This window comes from Bufo bufo, chromosome 8 (genome assembly GCF_905171765.1).
Source record: "Bufo bufo chromosome 8, aBufBuf1.1, whole genome shotgun sequence".
Taxonomy (NCBI): domain Eukaryota; kingdom Metazoa; phylum Chordata; class Amphibia; order Anura; family Bufonidae; genus Bufo; species Bufo bufo.
The window spans coordinates 82,705,540-82,713,061 of NC_053396.1; the positions used below are offsets into that span (position 1 = coordinate 82,705,540).

A 7,522-nucleotide genomic window follows, 5' to 3' on the forward strand; every position below is an offset into this window, starting at 1 on the left:
TTTGGATTTGACCCTTGATCTGCTTCCTGACACCTCTTCTGCCTGCTCCCTGAACCTTGACGCTACCTCTCGGATTTTGACCTCGGCTTGCTTTTGGATTTTGTCTTTGCCTCTTTCTTTGTACTGACGTGACCTCCTGGACTGACCCCGGCTAGTTGAGCCGCCTCGCCCTTCCGTTTTTAGTGGTACCTTGCTTGTTTCACCTCTCTGTCCGCTCGAGTGCTACCTCTCATTGGCTGTCTGCTTCCCTGCTGTCTCTATCTCTCTGCTTGCACTTACTCAGGTCAGGGACTGTCGCCCAGTTGCGCCCCGTCACCTAGGGCGGGTGGTGCAAGTAGACAGGGACAGTGGACCGGGTGGCAGCTCAGGGGGTGCACCTCCGCTCTATCTTTATACCCGTGACACTACCCCGTGACACAGGACTCTTTTGACAAAATTTAGGTGTGGCACAATGGATGATCTAGTCTGATGCATCAGGCACTGGTGTGTGGAAATCCTGGCTGATCCACGCCTGATTCATCTTTACAAAGGTCTGTTTCTCCACATTTTGGGTAGACAGGTGAGTTCTCCTTGGGGTAACTATGACCCCCACCGTACTGATGCCACACTGCTGTCCGTCAGGGCTTGTCCAGGGCAAACTCGGCTAGTTGCGGCCACAAATCAAGTTTGGCTGCCCAGAAGTCCAGGAGATCTTCAATTTGTGGTGGCAGGGTGCACTCCAAGTATGCTACCACCAGCTGGATCAGGTTCTGCTTTATGTCTACGACTGCTGCTGGTGAGTAGTTTCTTCAGTAGACGAGTGAAGAAAACTGCTCATCAGCGACTCTAGATTTAAGTTGCTGCTGATGGAGCTGGTACTGCTCCTGCACCCTCCAGCAGCCCTTTGCAATGGAACGTGAGAGCAGAGGGCCCTGCCGGTCAGACTTGTGTGAGGATGGGTTAAGGCACACATGGTCAGCTGCCAACTGACTACATAGGATGTCTCGATAGTAGTTCAGTTTGTCCCCCTTCTCAGTGGGTGTGAAAAAAAAAGGCCCCTATTTTGGATCGTTAGCGAGGGTCTAACATGGTGGAGAGCCAGTAGTCATCCCTCTGCCGAATGGTGACAATTCGGCTGTCACTAGGCAAGCAGCTGAGCATGCATCTAGCCATTTGCCAATTGACTCGGAGGGACTCCATGCCTCCTTCTCCACTGCATACTGCCACGGTGTGTCTGGGTCATCTGTCTTGTCTTCCTCATCTCCCTGTAGCTCCTCTGGCTGCTCCTGCTCCTCCTCTCATGTCATCTGTGTAGAAACCCCCCCATTTCTCTACACATTGCTTGTGCTCGAATGTCCTCCTCCTCTAGTTCAGCCACCAGAGGGCTCATGTGGCCAAAAGATGTAGTCGCCATGTCTCGTGTTCCCTGGCCAGCGAGATTTAGCAGCATTTGTTCCAGGACAAATCAGTGGAATTAAGTTGTTCATCCCGTAGTCCTGGCAACTGACAAATAAAGTAGCCTCCTCAAAGAACCCGAGCAAATGGCAGGTGTCACACATGACTAAGATAGAAGTTATAGCAAAAAAGCAAGTGGAGATCATATATCCAAAATAGTATCAATTTAATAAATATTAAAATGTAGAAAAAAAGGCAAGATGGAAAACAGTATACAGAGAAGAGAAGGGCAAAATATACACAGCTGAGCTCTCATGTATCTCCACAAGGCAATTCAGCACTTAGTGGGTATCAGGTCAAATACTGTGACTCACGGGCACCCAAAAATTGTGTCGCTGATGGTAAATACCACCCCCTTAGGGGACTGAGTACCGCAATACACAATAGAATATCCCTGGATGTCCGTGCAATACACAGCAATGTCCTAGGCAATTATAGACAAGATATAACTGGCATACTTAGTACAATATATCTGCAGTCTGGTCTATGACACAGTACATATATATAAATAGCCTAGAAAATAACATAGGCCTGATATGGATATGGTATATGGTGAACCATGCACTGGTATTTACCTATACCTAAACGCAGGACGTACCTGAAGACATGATGATAGCCCAGAAGGATAAGTGACCCTAAGCGCAAGACCTCGACGCACGTTTCACTTCAGCGGCCTCCTGACGAATCCGCTGAGGTGAAACGAGCGTCGAGGTCTTGCACTTAGGGTCACTTATCCTTCTGGGCTATCATCATGTCTTCAGGTACGTCCTGCGTTAAGTGTAGGTAAATACCAGTGCATGGTTCACCATATACCATATCCATATCAGGCCTATGTTATTTTCTAGGCTATTTATATATATGTACTGTGTCACAGACCAGACTGCAGATATATTGTACTAAGTATGACAGTTATATCTTGTCACGTTGCTGTGTATTGCACGGACATACAGGGATATTCTATTGTGTATTGCGGTACTCAGTCCCCTAAGGGGGTGGTATTTACCATCAGCGACACAATTTTTGGGTGCCCGTGAGTCACAGTATTTGACCTGATACCCACTAAGTGCTGAATTGCCTTGTGGAGATACATGAGAGCTCAGCTGTGTATATTTTGCCCTTCGCATCTCTGTATACTGTTTTCCATCTTGCCTTTTTTTCTACATTTTAATATTTAATAAATTGATACTATTTTGGATATATGATCTCCACTTGCTTTTTTGCTATGATATTGGATGTTTTTCCAGGTGGAATGTTGTGCTGTCAAGTATAGACAGAGAGGTTTTGTAGGTTTATAAGATAGAAGTTACACAGAGGAGTACTCCTTTCTGCCTGTATCATCAAGAAATTGTTTATGGGTTTTCTCTGTTCATATAATCCATCCAACATATAGAGGTTGGAATTCTAACGGGTGGAAACGTCGCATACCAGCCTTTGTTGGGGGACACCGTTCTGCTGCAGCTCAATGAGGGTGTGCTTTGCAGTGTATGAGTGGCTGAAGTACATGCAAAGTTTCCTGGCTATTTTTTAGGATGACTTGCAGATGGGGTAAAGACTTCATTAACCGCTTTACAAACAGATTAAACATGTATGCCTTGCAGGGCGCATGGCTCAGTCCTTCTTGATGCAGCGCAGACAAATGTTGTTCCCGTTTTCGGTCACCATGGTTCCGATTTTGAGTTGTCTAGGAGAAAGCTAGGATTCAATTTTTTGATAAAAGTCGCAGAACAGTTTCTCCCCTGTGTGACTACTTTGGCCCAGGTAAACTAGGTGCAGAACAGCGTAACACCACCGTGCGCTGTACATGTGGTATGCTGGAGGACCATTTTGAATGGTTCCTGTGGTGGAGGCTGAGGACACGGTGAAGGATGAGGAGGCAGGGGTGGACATTGGCGTGAGAATATGGAGGCAGAAGCGGTGTCACCTGGCCAAGTTACTGGTGTGGCTGGGCAGGAACCACATTAGAAATCGCTCCTAATACCCAGTCTGCACTCTCCCCTATTGGACCTTGTTTGCTTTTTTAGTATAGATAATGCCTCCATATCCTTTCCCTAGACTATAAATAATCTTTTCCTGAACTTCTAAATTATAATTTTTTTCAGCACAATAAAGTCTTTTCAGGAAAAAATTGAATCCAAATTTCCTCACGTTTCGTGGTAACGAATAACATTTTTTCCTAAAATGGCTGCTGCACGTGTAAGGACATGGAGCAAGAAACTCTGGGAACAAGATGTCACAGCCCTATAAATAGCCTCAGCCATCTTGGATTCAGCCATTTTCCAGTGTACTTAGTGCAGGGATAGACGTCAGCAGGCGCTAGGGACAGTGGTAGAAACGACTTTAAAACTTTTATTTTGCTGTATAGAAGTTCATGGAAAGAGAGAAATCATAACACAGTATTGAAGCAGAACAGGGTTCAGTAGAAGAGTTTACAGCCTGGGTAATAGGAACAATCTTATTACACCTTGCTGCACTGACTGGGGATCCAAATTGCCATTATACAGCTCTGTAATTCCAGCAAACCGTTCTTGTTATTGGGGTGCAAGTGCTGTTTGATACAGCCATTAACAGGGTTTAATAAAAGGAAATGTTATTCCATTTTATTTGCCCTTTATGTGGTGCTGTGATATGTTCTAAAGCATTTTTTGTCTTATATTAGTTGGTTAAAAGGACTTATTAGCTGTTGTGTTGTAAAGTGAGAAAATTACAGCCCTTTTTGGTGTGTATTAGTGACAAAAAATATATATATTTGCTGTTCAGCGGTGCAGTTATATGTTCTATAGCCCTTTTTAGCGTGTATTAGTGGAAAAAAATATATATTATTTGCCTTTCTGCAGTCCTGTTATATGTTCTAAAGCCTTCTGTAGTGTGTATTAGTTGGAAAAAAGGGCTTATTAGCTGTTGTGTGGTAAAGTGAGAAAATTACAGCCCTTTTTGACGTGTATTAGTGGCACAAAAATATATATATTATTTGCTGTTCAGCGATGCAGTTATATGTTCTAAAGCCCTTTTTGGCGTGTATTAGTGGCACAAAAAACTATTTGCCGTTGTGTGTTGAAGTGAGAAAATGACACCCCTTTTTGTCGTGTATTAGTGGCAAAAAAATATATATTTGCCGTTTAGAGGTGTAGTTATATGTTGTGAAGCCCTTTTTGGCATGTATTAGTGGCAAAAAAATATATATTATTTGCCGTTTGGCAGTGTAGTTATATGTTCTAAAGCCTTATTTGGCGTGTATTAGTGGCACAAAAAAAAGTATTTGTCTTTGTGTGGTGAAGTGAGAAAATTACAGCCCTTTTTGGCGTCTATTAGTGACAAAAAATATATTTGCTGTTCAGCGGTGCAGTTATATGTTCTATAGCCCTTTTTGGTGTGTATTAGTGGAAAAAAATATATATTATTTGCCGTTCTGCGGTCCTGTTATATGTTCTAAAGCCTTTTGTGGTGTGTATAAGTGGAAAAAAGTAAGGCCCTATTTGCTGTTCAGTGGTGAAGTTATATGTTCAAAAGCTTTTATGTATAAGTGGAAACATGTAAGGACCTATTTGGCCCCCTCTCGCCAAAACCCCTCATGTCGGCCTCCCCTAAACTGGCGTCCCAGTACCGCCTCACTGGAGTATCTGGCTCAGGCCTATTGCACATGGCCTTAGCTGCTTCGGACTGCATGTACAGATCCGCAATACACGGGCGCCGTTCCATGGACATTCCGCATCATGGATGCGGACTTATTCACTTCAATGGGTTCGCAAATCCGGAGATGTGAAATGGTGCGAAACGGAAGCACAGAACGGAACCCTATGGAAGCACTACAGAGTGCTTCCATGGGGTTTTGTCCCGTACTTCTGTTCCGCAAAAAGATAAAACATGTAAAAATCTTTTTGCGGAACGGGCGGATCGAGGACCCATTAAAGTGAATCGGTCCGCGATCCGCTTTGGCTGCCCCACGGTTGGTGTTCGTGCATTGCGGCCCACAATTTGCGGCCCGCAGCACGGACACTTTTAGTCCAGCTGCCTCTCGTTGTGCGCTGCCGTGCTGCCGTCGGAACTCCGCCCCCGTCCCCATTATAGTCAATGGGGACGTAGCAGCAGTCCGGGGGCACATGTGAACTAGCGGCAGGACGGATCCAACAGGCTCTTCACCGGCCGGAACAGCCTGCCGGAGTCCCCTGACGCTAGTGTGAAACTAGCCTTGGCTGAATCCAGAGGCTATTTGCTACACCCATTGGAGCTGGAGAGCCACAGGGCTCTCCTGCCTAACAACAACCGAGTCTGCACTACCACCCATCGCCACTGGATGGCACCAGCTGTAAGTGCAAGCATCAGAAACCCTGTGAGGGTTCCCTTATCAACCTGGGAGAAGAGGAAGAAGAGTCCCACTCCCTGATCTAAGGTTTATGCCAAGCTTGAATACCTAGGAGTCCCAATGAGCTTCAGGAGGGTGTGATACATGGTACTGGCCCCTGTTTATTTTTGATATTTTTTTGCTTTGGCAGCACACATACTAAAGTTGGAATGATACAGAGAAGATTAGCATGGCCCCTGTGCAAGGATGACATACCAATTCATTAAGCATTCTGTATTTTCATTATTGGGCCTATATTTTTGCCACCCTCCTGTGTTGTAGAACCTATGGGACTCCCCTTTCATCCAAGTTGCACCTGTTGTGCCTTTTAATATCCTTTCTCAGTTTTTGGGTCAGTCTTGCCTGAGAGGAAGAGGTGCACTATTTAAAATAAAAGCACCATACTAAAATATCGGAGCTCTTTGTGCCTTTCACCTGTGCTTCAGGGACTCTTCTTTAAGAACTGCAAGATTGGGATTCGTTTTCTGCAATATTTACTAAGTTTGATACCCACTTTCAGGACTCAACCATACCTGAGTGAAGGTGATCTTGGGTTTTGTGTTTCTAGGACTCTAGAGTAGAGCTGTAGACCCAAGGATTTTATTACTCCATTGTAGCTTTCAGGACTCTGGCACACAAAAACCCCACCACTGGGGACTGTTGATTAGTCCAGGATAGCTAGCACCCCTCCTTGGCGCCATCATGAATTGGGCCCCCTCAGGCACTAGCAATATATACCCGTGGTAGTTATGAATGTTAGCCTATGCAATGTACTCTATGTATGTACACTGAATAAAAATATAAATGCAACACTTTTGGTTTTGCTCCCATTTTGCATGACCTGAACTCAAAGATCTGAAACATTTTCTACATACACAAAAGACCCATTACTCTCAAATATTGTTCGCAAATCTGTCTCAATCTGTGTTAGTGAGCACTTCTCCTTTGCCGAGATAATCCATCCCACCTCACAGGTGTGGCATATCAAATTGCATGACAGCATGAATATTGCACAAGTGTGCCTTAGACTGCCCACAATAAAAGATATCTGATGCAGGACTACCAGGTTGAACCACAATGACAGCTCAAGGATGGCCTGGCTTTTACCAAGGGGTTGTTTAGTACCCCAGACCTGGGGATACTACAAATTATATATTGTAATGTATTATGTATTTTACTGTTTGCTTCTGGCTGTAGTTACCAACAGGGACTGGATGGGAAAGGTAGACAAAGAACAGGACTAATCATCCTGTTCCTCCCCTCTTGGTAGGAGTGGGCTAGACCTGCTCCCTGGGGCTCCCAGGGAATTCCTGAGTAACATCGAAGAAGAAGCACATTGCCTGAGCTCCTGTTCCTCTTGCCTAATCTCCAGAGAGAACTACTTCAAAGTCTCAAGTAAATCCTTGAGGATAAAGACTGAACAGATAAAGACCAGAATGAGCAGCTCTAATCGGCATCTATAGACACTGCTGTAAGGTGTGATACTACAGCCAAGTCACCTATCACAAAACAACCACTAGGCCAGTATCACCTAAGTACGGAATTACAGCCATCCAGATTACTTGCTGGTGCCAGAATTGGACTAAAACCCTGCTGCTACTGAAGGTATTTTAAAGTTCTATCTTGCACTTAGTAAAAAAGACTTTGGTACATTTAACTCTGGCCTCATTCTTCAGCACTATATTGTATAACACACTGATTCTCAAAAAGCAATGGTCTGAGAGAGCACACTGTGAAGTAACACTTTAG

The 7,522-nt window shown here is 44.7% G+C and overlaps 1 non-coding gene across 1 annotated transcript; it reads left to right on the forward strand.

Moving 5' to 3' along the window:
- Window positions 1-5,912: 5,912 nt before the first annotated feature.
- LOC120978311 lies at window positions 5,913-6,015 on the forward strand. Its single transcript, XR_005774063.1, has one exon. It is a non-coding gene; the product is annotated as a U6 spliceosomal RNA (small nuclear RNA).
- The last annotated feature ends 1,507 nt before the right edge of the window (window positions 6,016-7,522 follow it).